Source organism: Pavona decussata, unplaced genomic scaffold, assembly GCF_977016875.1.
Source record: "Pavona decussata unplaced genomic scaffold, jaPavDecu1.1 SCAFFOLD_87, whole genome shotgun sequence".
Taxonomy (NCBI): domain Eukaryota; kingdom Metazoa; phylum Cnidaria; class Anthozoa; order Scleractinia; family Agariciidae; genus Pavona; species Pavona decussata.
In genome coordinates, this window is record NW_028145504.1 from 4,289,818 (window position 1) to 4,307,557 (window position 17,740).

The following is a 17,740-nucleotide window of genomic DNA, read 5'->3' on the forward strand; positions in this document are numbered from 1 at the left end:
CCAAGATGAATAGATCACTCCTTTTAAAGCTTCCTAAATATCAAGTACCTTACTTGTCGCTAATTTGTTTACATATCAAGTCTTGTGCTCGGGCTACTTGCGTCGATGCAGTAGAGCTACAATCAACTACTTTACGCAAAGTGCAATAGATGAGTCCTTTTAGGTATACAAGCAGAAGGCTTGCAGCTGTAAAATTAGTTATAATCTCAATCTCTGCTGCTCAACAAAGTTCCAGTTGGCTAGATCCCGCAAACCTAGGAGTTTTGACGAGCTCTGTCCTGCTAGTGATCTAGTTGCTCTGGAGTTAATTTCCCCCATCACAGTTGTTAAGCTGCCGAAAGTCTGTGAAGCCTAATTTGCACCCGTTGTGCACTCGCGTAAGAAAAATGGAACGTTACAGTAGGTGGAGAAGAGTAGGGCTGACTGGATTGTCAAGAACCAATACAAGACAACAAAGTGAAAATGTCAAGTACCAACCTGGAAGGTTCACAAGAGAAGTAACCCCTTGCACACTGAAAGGATTGTAAATGCTGTTCAAGTACCATGAGTAATAAAAATACCTTGTTAGCTGATGAAGTTAGTCTGGAAAGTTTTAGGAAAGACTCTGGATAGATTTAACTTGAGAAGTAATCCGATAGCTAATTTCTGTGCTACCACAAGTATGCCTAAAGTTCAAGTAAACAGCTCCATTCAAGTCGATTTAGCTCAAGAAGAGGACAATTGTAAACTCATTGTTTGCCGAGTTACCTTTTTGTACATCTCCTAGGGATGACGTGCCACAAGACAACACGACCAAGTGAATTGAACTTTAGAAATGTATCAAAACCCCAAACTTGTTCGGCACTCTCCACACTTGACCATGCAGACCTTACTACAAAAGAACCCACAGATATTAGGCTTGATCCAAGTAGTGATTCCTTTGTTTACCCAAGTTTACAAAAAGAAGTGAGCCCCTTGAATCTGCTCAATTCACCTGAAAGTGGTCAATTTCCCCCGCCATAGTTGTCAAGTCGCCGAAAATCCATGAAGCCTTATTTGTACCTGGGGTGAGCTTGAGAAGGAAAAAACCTGTCGTTCAATGAAGGAGTATATTATTAAGCTTATGGATGGTCTTATTCCTTTAACAGGGTCTTTTTGTTCTCTTGTATTGTTCAGGCCCTTTCTTGATTATTTTAGAAAATTAACCGATTTGCTTGCCATTTTGAAGACATTGAACAGCTTCTTGAAAGCAAAGTACAGACGGGGGCCAGCTGAAAACGGCCAGCTGACAGGTAACTTTGATTGAACTTTGAATATTGTTTGGTTTATCGAGCCACTAATACGACTTTCAATTTTGTACGATGATTCTGATATCCCTCTTAATAAAAAGTCAAGACAGGCATGTGAGACTTGTGGAAAAGTCAAAAACACCATCAGAAGAATCATTCAAAAGAGAAAAAACACCACTGTCCCAAATGTGAAAAACCTTTCATCACAAACCGGATTTACAACGCCATGAGAAAAAAGTTCAGGAAAAACGATTGGCTCAGCAAGTGCTCTACCTGCAGGGAAGTCTTTCACAACATGACCCCATTCCAAGCACACCACAAAACAGCTCACTACATACCATCTACAGCCACAAAACGATCATGCAAAGACTTAGGTAGGAAGTAGTAAGATAAACTTTTCAGTTTCCTTACAGTAAAATCACATTTGACAAAAGGATTATTTCGTACCTTTAATCCCTCTTTTGGACACAATCAATATTCTCTGTGTCTATTTCAGCGTGTATTTTGCAAACCATTAGCAATTCCACTCTTTTGTTTCTATTCTCAGGCCATCGTTGAACAATCATAATTGTCTTTGTTACATGGTTGTTTTCTTGTAATTCATTTATTTTGCTACTTAATTCTTTTTCTCTTTGTTTAATGATTCTATTTTGTGTTGTTAATTTTCTTTTCCTTTTGAGCATGTAAACAACTATCAATGTTACCCACCTCGAATAGCCCTTGCTAATTGTGGGTAACTAATATTGTAAAAAGTGTCTTCTCTTACAATAAATTGTTGTTGATGTGGTTTATTACTCTTTTGGATGTCTTCCTCTTTTTCCACATTCATTGTTTTAGGTCATTCTTTTATTCGTAGGTTCCACAATGGGCTTTTGCCATCAGGAGAATCATTCACAAGAGAAAAAACACCACTGTTCCAAATGTGAAAAGACTTTTCATCACAAAACGGATTAACAACACCATGAGAAACAAGTTATCGAAAAACAGCCACAAAACGATCATGCAAAGACTTAGGTAGGAAGCAGTAAGATAAACTTTTCAGTTTTCTTACAGTAAAATTACATTTGATGAAAGGATTATTTCGTGCCTTTAATCCCTCTTTCAAACACAATCAATTTCTCTGTGTCTATTTAAGGGTGTATTTTGTAAACCGTTAGCAATTCCACCGGGGTTTGTTTTTTCTATTCTTAGGCCATTGTTGCACAATCACTGTTGTCTTTGTTACATCCAGTTGTTTTATTGTGGTTTATTACTCTTTTGGATGTCTTACTCTTCTTCCACAGTCATTGTTTTAGGTCATTCTTTTATTCAAAGGCACCACAATGACCTTTCGCCAAAGTTCTATTCACAGGCTGATGAGACTTTTTGCCTCTTCATGATGCCATCATTCATTTACATGGCACTAGCGGTCTAACTGTTGCCAGATTGCATTGCTGCCTCCACATTGTTTCTTCATTCTCTCCCGAGGTCATACTTCAAATAGGAACAAATGACCTACTTTGCCTTCGTCGGCAGTTAACTGAATTCGAAATAGAGGAGTTGGTGTGCTCACTTTTGGAAACCTCTTGTCTGAGTCATTGGTGTGTGCAAGGTGATACCTTGTGTCAAAGCGCCATTCTTCAATGCTGCTGCATCAGTGCTAAACCATTACCATTGTGGAGTGTCAGATCCCATCCCTAATGTTCTTGTTGGCAGCATCAAGGTTTTAGCAAACCCTCTGTCCACCCATGTTTGTCTGATGGACTTCATGTGAACCCTTTAGGGCAATATTGTTTGTACTGCAGCTATCGGGCACCATTTTGAAAGCTATTCACATGCTTTTGCCTATTTCACCTCCCAAGTAAATTATTCGTTTGTTTTTGCTGTTTTTTTTTTTTTTTATCAGACCCTGTTCCACTTAGCTTCTTTAGTTTATTTTCTGTAAGATGTAATGTTTATGTTGCTTCTTTAATTTAGCATATTTGCTGTTTTGATTTCATGTTCTCATTTATTTACTGTGTAAGGTTATGTTCTTCTGTTGTTTTACTGTTTAGAGTAGGTCACTTTCTTCGCTTTACCTTTTTTTTAGGGCAGTTATGAGGCTCGTTGCTATGACAAAAAGTTAGCCAGGCTTGTCCTGGACCATCCATTGTATATAAGACCATGTTCCTCAGTTCATCCTTAATTTCAACCAATGAGAAATACCTACCGAATGAAGCAGGCAACATATAATACATAAATTAGCTTCAAGAGAGATAAAGTGGAAGTGTTTGATGTAGCATGCCCTCGAATTATTGAGAAGTTAAACATTGAAAATCTCAAAGCTGTACAATGGGAATCTTTGAAAACTTTAGTTACCAAGCAAGATGTATTTGTTATTTAACCAACTGGATCAGGAAAGTCTCTAATTTTCCAAGCTATGCCAATGGTTTTCAGTAGACACTAGAGAAATCCTTGATTATCGTGTTGTTTCCAAATCGTGTCAGAAATGTGCAATAAAGAGAGGGAAATGCGAAAATGATGAGGAATTTGAAGAGTGGTTATTAGAGCATGAATGTGACATAAACTTCACCAGGAGTTCACCTGCTATGGAATCGGAAAGATTTGTTGTGTTGTGGGAAAGGTCAGAGGAATGTCACAATCATGCATACAATCAGTGATAGGGACAGCAAGGCCTTCAATTCTGTTGAGAACATTTTATGGAGAGATCAAAGTAGAGAACTTAGACTGCGTTGGACATGTTCAGAAAAGAATGGGCAAGCACCTGTTAAACCAGAAAGCCAAAACAAAAGGAAAACTAGCAGATGGTTAGCCAATTGGTGGTCATGGCAATCTAAGTGAAACTAAAATCAAGTAATTTCAAAAGTATTATGGGCTAGCAATTAGGCAAAACTCCGTTAAAAAGTCAAATCCAACAACGAGAGATATAGATGTTGCAGTTTAAGCAATGAAGAAAAATCTCGTTGCAATTCTTAATCATAGTGTGACGTCTAAAGACTCTAGCAAGCAGCATCGCTTCTGTCCCCCAGGAGAGTCCTCTTGGTGTAATTGGCAACAAGACAAAGCAACAGGAACTTCACAAGAATGATGACTGTTTACCTGAGGTCTTTCTAGAAGTTCTCAAACCTACATTCGTGACTGTCAGTGATAACCAGCTTCTTGAGAGTTGTCTTCTTGGAACCACACAAAACCGCAATGAGTGTGTGAAATCCATGGTGTGGGTGTAGTGTCACAAGCACAAACGTCATGGTGGTAAAATTGTTTGCTGTGCGGTTGCATCAGCAGTGTGTCACCACCACAGTGGAGCTGCAAGTAGATTGAAAGTAATGGAGACTATCCAAACCAGGTAGAACATCCACAAGGAAGGCAACACGAGCAAAAGATGCAAAAAGGATCAAAAGGTCAGACTTGCAAAATTGATATAAATTTTCAAAGGGTTTTTATTAAAAATTGTTAGTTATTTTACTGCTATGCAGTAATGTTGCCGTTATTTTAAGCTTACCGAAGAGCCTTGAAAATAATGAATCAAGGAGCAAAACTTTTAATTAGCTCCATGTGCAGCTATTATCCTGGTAAACAAGACATTAGGGGACACTTAACTCTTATGGAAATTTTTCCCATTTTACTTTGCTTGAACAACATCAACGTCTTTGCTGCCAGTCGCTCATTAACATAATCCCTCCCTCCCTCCCTGTCTGTTCCATGTTGAGGGACGTTGGGAAGGAGTAAAATCATGTCTACATATCGGCCCAAGCAAGGCCTCTGTTCCAAACAATTTGGGAAGGATTGCATAATGACAATATGTCTGTATTGTGGGACATTTGAATCAGATTCTTGGCTGTTAATGACTTGATTTTAAGTACATGTACATGCAGTTGAAATAACTTCACATGAAATTATTTCCTAATTTCACTCGTCACCATTTGATTAATTACATATACAAATTCGCCTAGGATTATGGATTATTCAGACCTCCCCTAGTACAGCCTCTGTAATGCAGTTTGTAGCAAGAAAATTGTATAGATTTATTATGTGGCATTTTAAAGGGCCAGAAAGAATTCTGAGACCTCATTGATCTCATTTCTGTAAAAAAAAAAAAATCAGTCTTAAATTAACGTAGTTCAACTACCGGTCAGAAATATTAACTTTCATTGAAGTGTATTTACTGGTTTATAATCTTGTGTAAACACTGTGTATATTACTGAGCACTGACATTGGCCGTAAGTCAACACTAGTCTAGGAAGAGGTCATCTCAGCACTCAAGAGAGTTTGAAAAAACTGTAAAGTGTTTGCTAGAAAGCAAAAGCAAGAAGCAAAAGATGTGGCTGAGGAAAGAAAGAACAAAATACGGCAGCAAACACGGGAAAGGGTAAGAAAAAAGAAGGGAAAAAATGCACCGAGATTCAGATGAGGATACCGCCAGACCTTCAACTCCCACTTTCACAAACAGGATGGCTGAGACTCAAGCACTGAAGAAAACAGTTGACGCCCTGCCCAAAACGTCAGAGAAAAAGGCAGAACTTTTAGAAGCAATTTCATCTAGTCCACAGACCAGAAAAATTCTAGAAAACCAAGGAGATAAAAAAACTCTTGAGGAAATGAAGGAAACCGTGGCACTTTGAGCTACCACGGCAGATATTTCGGAAGGTGTTGGTCATGTCAAGGGTGGCTCAAATAACAGCAGAGCTGCATGTTCTGCATTTAAAATGCTAGCCTTTGGCCAAAATCTTGCTTTTTAAACTAGTAAATGTCAGACGTAAGGGCGTGCAAAAGGCGGTCAAAGAGAGGCAGAAAATACTATCGGGAGAGAAAAAGAGTTCAATTTATCTAGAGCGAAAAACAAGAGGTGATGCAGTCAGCCAGGAGGCTACGCAGCTTTCTTTTTTTTAATTTCTGGACGCACGAAGCCAGCAGACCAACCGGAGATAAAACGGACGTTATCAGATAAAGGGTAGGGAAAAAGCAACACATTGATCACGTCAAGCACGCCCTTGAAAAAACGCAAACAGAAGCGTTTCTGGAATTCCAGGCTGTTCACCCGGATGTGAAAATCAAGCATCGGAAATTTGAATCTTTGAAATCGTTTTTCATCCGTGCTGCAAAAGAAAAGGAGAGAAGGTCATGTCTCTGCAGGAAGCACATTGAAACATAGATTGTTTTTAAGGACTGTATGAGATTTCGCAAATCTGTGTGCAAGAAATGGAAGAAATGATGTACCAGTTCTCTCCACTTGAACAGAAGCAGTTAATCTAACTTTGTGTGAAAAATCAGATGAACAAAGCTATCACAATTTGAAATGCTTAAAAAGGGAATGTGACGAATGTGGGGTGGATAAATTTGTACTTCTTCCAGAAAAACTCTCTGAAGACACTTAGGAACAACTTATTTGAAAACGTTATGCTTATGTATTAACCGGGAAATTTTTGTCAAATGGGTAAGAAAAGAAAAAGATTGCCTTGACCACAAAGCAAACCTCGCCATAGGAATTATTACATATTTTCAGGGCCTTTTGAAAGAATATTCATACCACTCCTTTATGGCAAAATGGCAAAGAGACCAAATAGACAACCTCATTGAGTACCTTCCATTCAAAAAGGAGCTTTGTGTTCATGGTTACTCAGAGGGTTACAGCTGTAGGCAACAAGAGGAGCTGTAATCTGAGTACTTTGATGTGGCTCAAGTCTCCCTCCAAACCACCATCCTCTATCGTCATGTAGTGGAATCCATAGATGGCAAGACAAGTATAGTAAACGACTCCACAGATAATCAAGGAGCACCTGTTTGTGATCTCAGATGATGAAGTCCAGGACTATCACTCAGTACACAAGGAACAGCAACTGGTAAAAGGCTGCCTGGAAGAACAGCTTAAAATAAAGATCAACAAGCTGTATGAGTTCACAGATGGGTGTGCTGCCCAATACAAGTCAAGGCACTGTATCAGAGATCTTTCTTGCTCTCTTGCCGACTATGCATTCAATGTGCAGAGAAGCTACTTTGAGACTTCCCATGCCAAAGGAGAGCAGGACGCTGCAGGAGCCAATGTCAAACAGAACGTGAGCCAGGCCGTGCTGAGAAAAACAGCAGTGATCAGAAATGCCAAGAACATGAAAGATTTCCTAGCTGAAAACTTCACCACTCCAGCAGCCTCATCGTTTGTTTCCCGTAACCAAGCAATTGGGCTATCTTGCAGGGTTTTCTTATATGTCCCAACAGAAGGCGAAGAGGCTGTGGTGAGATGCAGACCAGGCAGAACCTTAACGACAAATCGTCAAATTTTAGGTATCACAGCACCTTTTTCATTGATGACCATAGGAAATCAATTTCCAGAGGAAAAAAATGATTGTGGTCATACAAGTAAAATAATTCGTGTGGGCATAGTCACTGCATTTAAACAGTGACTACGTTCACTGATGTTTACTTTTCTTTTCTTAGAGCTTGTAATGTATAATTCGATATCATCTGTGATGAAGAAAACTTACGAAAATATACAAGTTAATAGCATGAAGAGTGTAGGTTTTAATATTAAGGGTGTATTCTTTTGGTTATTCTGGTTATTCTTACTGCGGTTCACGAATAACAGAATAGACAGAATTTTATTTCTGCAAAGAATGCAATTATGCCTATTCCTGTCTATTGTGTGTATTCCTATTACAGATTAGTCCCAAAAGAATACTCCTGGAGTCATCTTGACACCAAGTGTAATCCAGTTATTATTCTTATGAGAATGCTGAGATGACAATTTCGATTTAGTTAGAGCCTTTCTATCTTAATGCTGCCCTTTTTTATAAAAATTGTCAGTTATTTTACTGCTATGCAGTAACGTTGTTGTTATTTTAAGCTCACCGAAGAGCCTTGAAAATAATGAATCAAGGAGCAGAACTTTTAATAAGCGGCTAATGTTTTCTTACCTGTTATATGGCAAAGGATGCTGGAATTTCTCATTTTTTTATGCAATTTTTTTTAAAGTTATCTCCTGATAATTAATGATTATATTTCTGGCAAACTATTTTCATGGCAACTGATAAATTGTTTTCCTTTCTAACTAAAGTAATTTCAAGTATTGTCAACATTATAATTGATTCTATTCTGCTTACAATTATTATGAGAATTGAGAAAGTATCCCACGACAAGAATGACAGCTTCATGTGCAACTATTATCCTGGTAAACAAGACATTAGGGGAAACCTGACTCTTTTGGAAATTTTCCCATTTTACTTTGCTTGAACAACATCAACATCTTTGCTGCCAGTCGCTCATTAACATAATCCCTCCCTCCTTCCCTGTTCAGTGTTGAGGATTTCTACTTGTTGATTCATCTTTGTTCATCGCTATTGTAACGGAGGGATGTTGGGGAGGAGTAAAATCATGTCTACATATGCGCCCAAGCGAGGCCCATGTTCCAAACAATTTGGCCAGGATTGCATAATGAAAATATGACTGCATTGTGGGACATTTGAATCAGATCTTTGGCTGTTAATGACTTAATTATTTAAAATTTTGAAAAATTGCACATAAAATTATTTCATAATTTCACTCGTCACCATTTGATTAATTACATGTACAAAATTGCCAAGGATTATGGATTATTCAGACCTCCTCTAGTATGGCCTCTGTGATGCAGTTTGTAGCAAGAAAGGTTAGATGTGTTTTAAATGTGGCATTTTTAAGGGCTGGAAAGAATTGCGAGACCTCATTGATCTCATTTCTGTTAAAACAGAAATCAGTCTTATAATTAATGTAGTTCAACTACCAGTCAGAAATATTAAATTTCATTGAAGTGTATTTACTGGTTTATAATCTTGTGTAATCACTGTGTATATTACTGAACACTGATATTGGCCTTAAAGTCAACACTAGTCAAGGAAGAGGTCATGTCAACACTCAAGAGAGTTTGGAAAAACTGTAGTGTTTGTTTGAATTGACATAAACATTCAAGTTCTCCCAAACCTACTGTGGTTAGATCGTGTAATTTAACAACTCACACAAAGTTGTTAATTGAAGAGTTTTCATTATTACAATAAAGTTTTACTGGAATATTTGTTTTGAAGTATTACAGGGTACGTTATTTTGCATAAAAATTCGCATTTTATTTCCCGGTTTTATATTCACATAAATTCGAGCTTTATTTTCCAGATTGAAATATTTTCTTTACTGCCAACTTCATAGACAAGAAATGACGCTTTTGTACAGTGTACATAGCATCAAGATCAAATATAACAAACAGAACACCTTCAACCTAGGTGTGATGAAAATGACAGAATTTAAAAAAAAAAGTGAACAAAGCCAGCGGGAGATAAGTCTCCTCCTTAGTAAGCTCAAGCTCATCCAAAGGGTGAAGGATGCTAAGCGGTTCAGCATCCTTGTGGATGAAGTGACGGACTGTGCTACTATCGAGCAACTTCCGATTTACCTCAGTTATGTAGATGAGGAAGGAAAGCCACACTGTCGATCTAACAAGTTCTAGAGACATCGGATGCATCTGATTGTACAACCATCACATGAATCATGAATGAATTTCTGCAGAGCTCAAAATCCTTTGGTTCAAATCTTTTTTTGGTTTTTGGTTTTGGCTCTGATGGTGCCAGTGTCATGACTTGTAATCCAGTTATTAATCTTTTGAGAATGCTAAGATGACAATTTTATTTTAGTTAGAACCTTTTATCTTAATGCTGCCTGTGTAGTAGGGCTTCAGCAAAATTAACCTTGTTAGTGTATAGGTATAGGTATAGGTATAGGTATAGGTATAGGTATAGGTATAGGTTAATCATGGATATGTATAGGGGTCGAGTCCATGACGTCACCCATTGTCATAACCTAGGAAAAGAATACGTTCCTCCATACTAATTAAGTGCCTAGTCAGTGTCTTCCTGCATTCTAATTTTTTGACTTCCGCCATACTAAGTGCACAGGTTTACTAATGAGCGTCGCTCTAGTACAATGGAAACAATAAACTTGCCTAGGCTTGCCTGCTAATAGTAAACACGGATTGGCTCATAAAAAATCTTTTATGTTTTCAAAATAAAAGCCCGCTCTCCGTTTAGCATTTTATTCTTGTCACAAACTCGAGTAAATTATATTTTTATTACAAGATAGCTCCAGACATGCAAGTCGAATCAAGTGCGACACCTCTGTTGCCGGTAGACGAAGTGGAACAAGTCCATCGACAAAGGGCAGTCAGTCTTATCGGCCATGTTTTTCAGCTAACGTATGCCGCCATACTAAACGCAAGGATTCAAGAAGAAAAAGTAACTCGCTGCCACGGTTGTGCTATTCAACATCCCAGTCAAAGACAGCACTCCTGCCTGATGATGGATAGTGAAGATGCTTGGTTCTATTTCCAAAATGATGCGGTAGAGAAAATGAAGCCTAATGATGTCCTAAAGATCGCTGCTCAAGTACCCTGGCGGCACGTACAATGTACCGAAGACTGTCTTTGAAGAACTTGAGGAAGAAGGAATTATCGTACCAGAAGAAGAGCGCTATTTTCCTTACCGCACCACATTCGATTTTGAGTGCTACTTCGATAAAAAAAAGCGAAAGACTTGAAGAAATCTGACAAGTTAACCTGGCAATCAGCGCATGTTCCCCTCGGTGTAAGTGTCTGCAGTAACGTAACCGGTTATGAAGACCCCAAGTGTTTTGTCTCTAACGGTGATCAAGGCCAGTTTATTTCAGAGTTTATCCAGTACCTTGTTTCTCTGAGTACGAAAAGTGCTCCTATTCTCCGCGAACAGTTTGCACCTGTGTTTGAAGCACTGCAGCAAGTACCTAACCACGATGAGTCAAAAGAAGATCAACTCACGCAAATACTCATTGATATCCAGCAGGGCAGTGACAATAACAATGAAGTTGAAAGTGAACAAGAGGAAAATAAAAAAGAAGAGAGCGAAGATGACAGCAGAGGGATTGATTTAATGGCCAGTGATGACGATGACGACAAGGAAGAAATCAAACATGAAAACAATGAAGATCGCGCGTTTCTCAATGATTAGACAGAAGAACAGGAAGATGCATCTTTTTACCGAAGATTAAACGTTGAGTTGGATACTGAAAGGAGACAAGAGAGAAGAAAACAGCAAGAAGAACTAGCAGAGCACAAAGCTAGCTGAAAAACTGAACGCATACTTACAAGAACTACTAGTCCTTGGCTTCAATTCTGGCAAGTACGATCTCGATGCTGTGAAAGAATTTCTCTTTCCCTACCTCGTTGAGACTCAACCCATCAAGTTCACCATCAAAACCGAATTCCCCAAGCTCCTGGATATTTCTAACTATCTCGCTCCTGGATTTAGCTATGACCAGTTCCTTAAAGCTTACGAGTGTGACTAGAACAAAGGTTTCTTCCACTATGAATGGATTGACAGGCTGGACAAATTAGAAGAAACATCGCTGCCTCCACATGAAACCTTCTACTCAAGTCCGAAGAATCAAAACATTACAGAAGAAGAGTACCAATACTGTCAGCAAGTCTGGGAGGAAAACGAAATGGTCACCTTTAAAGGTTTTCTGGTCTGGTACAATAATCTGGATGTGGTTCCTTTCCTCTTAATGGAGGGACAATGGAGAGGAGTAAAATCATGTCTACATATCGGCCCAAACGAGGCCTGCATTCCAAACAATTTGGCCAGGATTGCATAATGAATATATGACTGCATTGTGGGACAACTGAATCAGATCCTTGGCTGTTCATGAGTTGATGAAAGGGACAGCAAGGCCTTCAATTCTGTTGAGAACATTTTATGGAGAGATCAAAGTAGAGAACTTAGACTGCGTTGGACATGTTCAGAAAAGAATGGGCAAGCACCTGTTAAACCAGAAAGCCAAAACAAAAGGAAAACTAGCAGATGGTTAGCCAATTGGTGGTCGTGGCAATCTAAGTGAAACTAAAATCAAGTAATTTCAAAAGCATTATGGGCTAGCAATTAGGCAAAACTCCGTTAAAAAGTCACATCCAACAACGAGAGATATAGATGTTGCAGTTTAAGCAATGAAGAAAAATCTCGTTGCAATTCTTAATCATAGTGTGACGTCTAAAGACTCTAGCAAGCAGCATCGCTTCTGTCCCCCAGGAGAGTCCTCTTAGTGTAATTAGCAACAAGACAAAGCAACAGGAACTTCACTTACAAGAATGATGACTTGTTTACCTGAGGTCTTTCAAGAAGTTCTCAAACCTACATTCGTGACTCTCAGTGATAACCAGCTTCTTGAGAGGTGTCTTCTTGGAACCACACAAAACCGCAATGAGTGTGTGAAATCCATGGTCTGGGTGTAGTGTCACAAGCACAAACGTCATGGTGGTAAAATTGTTTGCTGTGCGGTTGCATCAGCAGTGTGTCACCACCACAGTGGAGCTGCAAGTAGATTGAAAGTAATGGAGACTATCCAAACCAGGTGGAACATCCACAAGGCAGGCAACACGAGCAAAAGATGCAAAAAGGATCAGAAGGTCAGACTTGCAAAATTGATATAAATGTTCAAATGGCTTTTATTAAAAATTGTTCGTTATTTTACTGCTATGCAGTAATGTCGCCGTTATTTTAAGCTTACCGAAGAGCCTTGAAAGTAATGAATCAAGGAGCAGAACTTTTAATTAGCTCCATGTGCAGCTATTATCCTGGTAAACAAGACATTAGGGGACACTTAACTCTTATGGAAATTTTTCCCATCTTACTTTGATTGCACAACATCAACGTCTTTGCTGCCAGTCGCTCATTAACATAATCCCTCCCTCCCTGTCTGTTCCATGTTGAGGGACGTTGGGAAGGAGTAAAATCATGTCTACATATCGGCCCAAGCAAGGCCTCTGTTCCAAACAATTTGGGAAGGATTGCATAATGACAATATGTCTGTATTGTGGGACATTTGAATCAGATTCTTGGCTGTTAATGACTTGATTTTAAGTACATGTACATGCAGTTAAAATAAAATTTAAACTATTAGAATTTTCACAATTTTCACATGAAATTATTTCCTAATTTCACTCGTCACCATTTGATTAATTACATATACAAATTCGCCTAGGATTATGGATTATTCAGACCTCCCCTAGTACAGCCTCTGTAATGCAGTTTGTAGCAAGAAAATTATAAAGATTTATTATGTGGCATTTTTAAGGGCCAGAAAGAATTGTGAGACCTCATTGATCTCATTTCTGTAAAAAAAGAAAAAAATCAGTCTTAAATTAATGTAGTTCAACTACCGGTCAGAAATATTAACTTTCATTGAAGTGTATTTACTGGTTTATAATCTTGTGTAATCACTGTGTATATTACTGAGCACTGACATTGGCCTTAAGACAACACTAGTCTAGGAAGAGGTCATGTCAACACTCAAGAGAGTTTGAGAAAACTGTAAAGTGTTTGCTAGAAAGCAAAAGCAAGAGGCAAAAGATGCGGCTGAGGAAAGAAAGAACAAAATACCGCAGCAAACACGGGAAAGGGTAAGAAAAAAGAAGGGAAGAAATGCGCCGAGATTCAGATGAGGATACCGCCAGACCTTCAACTCCCGCTTTCACAAACAGGATGGCTGAGACTCGAGCACTGAAGAAAACAGTTGACGCCCTGCCCAAAACGTCAGAGAAAAAGGCAGAACTTTGAGAAGCAATTTCATCTAGTCCACAGACCAGAAAAATTCTAGAAAACCAAGGAGATAAAAAAACTCCTGAGGAAATGAAGGAAACCGTGGCACTTTGAGCTACCAGGGCAGATATTTGGGAAGGTGTTGGTCATGTCAAGGGTGGCTCAAACGACAGCAGAGCTGCATGTTCTGCATTTAAAAAGCTAGCCTTTGGCCAAAATGTTGCTTTCTAAACTAGTAAATGTCAGACGTAAGGGCGTGCAAAAGGCGGTCAAAGAGAGGCAGAAAATACTATCGGGAGAGAAAAAGAGTTCAATTTATCTAGAGCCCTGCCCAAAACGTCAGAGAAAAAGGCAGAACTTTTAGAAGCAATTTCATCTAGTCCACAGACCAGAAAAATTCTAGAAAACCAAGGAGATAAAAAAACTCCCGAGGAAATGAAGGAAACCGTGGCACTTTGAGCTACCACGGCAGATATTTCGGCAGGTGTTGGTCATGTCAAGGGTGGCTCAAACGACAGCAGAGCTGCATGTTCTGCATTTAAAAAGCTAGCCTTTGGCCAAAATGTTGCTTTCTAAACTAGTAAATGTCAGACATAAGGGCGTGCAAAAGGCGGTCAAAGAGAGGCCGAAAATACTATCGAGAGAGAAAAAGAGTTCAATTTATCTAGAGCGAAAAACAAGAGGTGATGCAGTCAGCCAGGAGGTAAAGCAGCTTTTTTTTTTTTTGATTTCTGGACGCACGAAGCCAGCAGACCAACCGGAGATAAAACGGATGTTATCAGATAAAGGGTAAGGAAAAAGCAACACATTGATCACGTCAAGCACGCCCTTGAAAAAAATGCAAACAGAAGTGTTTCTGGAATTCCAGGCTGTTCACCCGGATGTGAAAATCAAGCATCGGAAATTTGAATCTTTGAAATCGTTTTTCATATGCCTGCAAAAGAAAAGGACAGAAGGTCATGTCTCTGCAGGAAGCACATTGAAGCATAGATTGTTTTTAAGGACTGTATGAGATTTCGCAAATCTGTGCAAAAGAAATGGAAGAAATGATGTACCAGTTCTCTCCACTTTAACAGAAGCAGTTAATCTAACTTTGTGTGAAAAATCAGATGAACAAAGCTATCACAATTTGAAATCCTTAAAAGGGGAATGTGACGAACGTGGGGTGGATAAATTTGTACTTCTTCCAGAAAAACTCTCTGAAGACACTTAGGAACAATTTATTTGAAAACGTTATGCTTATGTATTAACCGGGAAATTTTTGTCAAATGGGTAAGAAAAGAAAAAGATTGCTTTGATCACAAAGCAAACCCCGCCATAGGAATTATTTACATATTTTCAGGGCCTTTTGAAAGAATATTCATACCACTCCTTTATGGCAAAATGGCTAAGAGACCAAATGGACAACCTCATTGAGTACCTTCCATTCAAAAAGGTGCTTTGTGTTCATGGTTACTCAGAGGGTTACAGCTGTAGGCAACAAGAGGAGCTGTAATCTAAGTTCTTTGATGTGGCTGAAGTCTCCCTCCAAACCACCATCCTCCATCGTCATGTAGTGGAATCCATAGATGGCAAGACAAGCATAGTAAACGACTCCACAGATAATCAAGGAGCACCTGTTTGTGATCTCAGATGATGAAGTCCAGGACTATCACTCAGTACACAAGGAACAGCAACTGGTAAAAGGCTGCCTTGAAGAACAGCTTAAAATAAAGATCAGCAAGCTGCATGAGTTCACAGATGAGTGTGCTGCCCAATACAAGTCAAGGCACTGTATCAGAGATCTTTCTTGCTCTCTTGCCGACTATGCATTCAATGTGCAGAGAAGCTACTTTGAGACTTCCCATGCCAAAGGAGAGCAGGACGCTGCAGGAGCCAATGTCAAACAGAACGTGAGCCAGGCCGTGCTGAGAAAAACAGCAGTGATGAGAAATGCCAAGAACATGAAAGATTTCCTTGCTAAAAACTTCACCACTCCAGCAGCCTCCTCATTTGTTTCCCGTAACCAAGCAGTTGGGCTATCTTGCAGGGTTTTCTTTTATGTCCCAACAGAAGGCGAAGAGGCTGTGGTGAGATGCAGACCAGGCAGAACCTTAAAGGCAAATCGTCAAATTTTAGGTATCACAGCACCTTTTTCATTGATGACCATAGGAAATCAATTTCCAGAGGAAAAAATGATTGTGGTCATACAAGTAAAATAATTCGTGTGGGCATAGTCACTGCATTTAAACAGTGACTACGTTCACTGATGTTTACTTTTCTTTTCTTAGAGCTTGTAATGTATAATTCGATATCATCTGTGATGAAGAAAACTTACGAAAATATACAAGTTAATAGCATGAAGAGTGTAGGTTTGAATATTGAGGGTGTATTCTTTTGGTTATTCTGGTTATTCTTACTGCGGTTCACGAATAACAGAATAGACAGAATTTTATTTCTGCAAAGAATGCAATTATGCCTATTCCTGTCTATTGTGTGTATTCCTATTACAGATTAGTCCCAAAAGAATACTCCTGGAGTCATCTTGACACCAAGTGCAATCCAGTTATTATTCTTATGAGAATGCTGAGATGACAATTTCGATTTAGTTAGAGCCTTTCTATCTTAATGCTGCCCTTTTTTATAAAAATTGTCAGTTATTTTACTGCTATGCAGTAATGTTGCTGTTATTTTAAGCTCACCGAAGAGCCTTGAAAATAATGAATCAAGGAGCAGTACTTTTAATAAGCGGCTAATGTTTTCTTACCTGTTATATGGCAAAGGATGCTGGAATTTCTCATTTTTTTATGCAATTTTTTTTAAAGTTATCTCCTGATAATTAATGATTATATTTTTGGCAAACTATTTTCATGGCAACTGATAAATTGTTTTCCTCTCTAACTAAAGTAATTTCAAGTATTGTCAACATTATAATTGATTCTCATCTGCTTACAATTATTATGAGAATTGAGAAAGTATCCCACGACAAGAATGACAGCTTCATGTGCAACTATTATCCTGGTAAACAAGACATTAGGGGACACCTGACTCTTTTGGAAATTTTTCCCATTTTACTTTGCTTGAACAACATCAACATCTTTGCTGCCAGTCGCTCATTAACATAATCCCTCCCTCCTTCCCTGTTCAATGTTGAGGATTTCTACTTGTTGATTCATCTTTGTTCAACACTATTGTAACGGAGGGACGTTGGGGAGGAGTAAAATCATGTCTACATATCGGCCCAAGCGAGGCCCATGTTCTAAACAATTTGGCCAGGATTGCATAATGAAAATATGACTGCATTGTGGGACATTTGAATCAGATCTTTGGCTGTTAATGACTTCATTATTTGGAATTTTGAAAAATTGCACATGAAATTATTTCATAATTCCACTCGTCAACATTTGATTAATTACATGTACAAAATTGCCTAGGATTATGGATTATTCAGACCTTCCCTAGTATGGCCTCTTTAATGCAGTTTGTAGCAAGAAAAGTTAGATGTGTGTTAAATGTGGCATTTTTAAGGGCTTGAAAGAATTGTGAGACCTCATTGATCCCATATCTGTTAAAACAGAAATCAGTCTCAAATTAATGTAGTTCAACTACCAGTCAGAAATATTAAACTTTATTGAAGTGTATTTACTGGTTTATAATCTTGTGTAATCACTGTGTATATTACTGAACACTGATATTGGCCTTTAAGTCAACACTAGTCCAGGAAGAGGTCATGTCAACACTCAAGAGAGTTTGGAAAAACTGTAGTGTTTGTTTGAATTGACATAAACATTCAAGTTCTCCCAAACCTACTGTGGTTAGATCGTGTAATTTAACAACTCACACAAGTTTGTTAATTGAAGAGTTTTCGTTATTACAATAAAAGTTTTACTGGAATATTTGTTTTGAGGTCTTACAGGGTACGTTATTTTGCATAAA

At 38.6% G+C, this 17,740-nt stretch overlaps 1 long non-coding RNA gene and 1 pseudogene across 1 annotated transcript in view; one reads left to right on the top strand and one right to left on the bottom strand.

Annotated features, from left to right (window-relative positions):
* The window catches only part of LOC146474891 (uncharacterized), a 49,609-nt gene that overhangs the window by 2,702 nt on the left and 29,167 nt on the right, over positions 1 to 17,740 (bottom strand). The window lies entirely within an intron of this gene.
* Positions 13,637 to 16,353, top strand: LOC146474892 (uncharacterized; annotated as a pseudogene).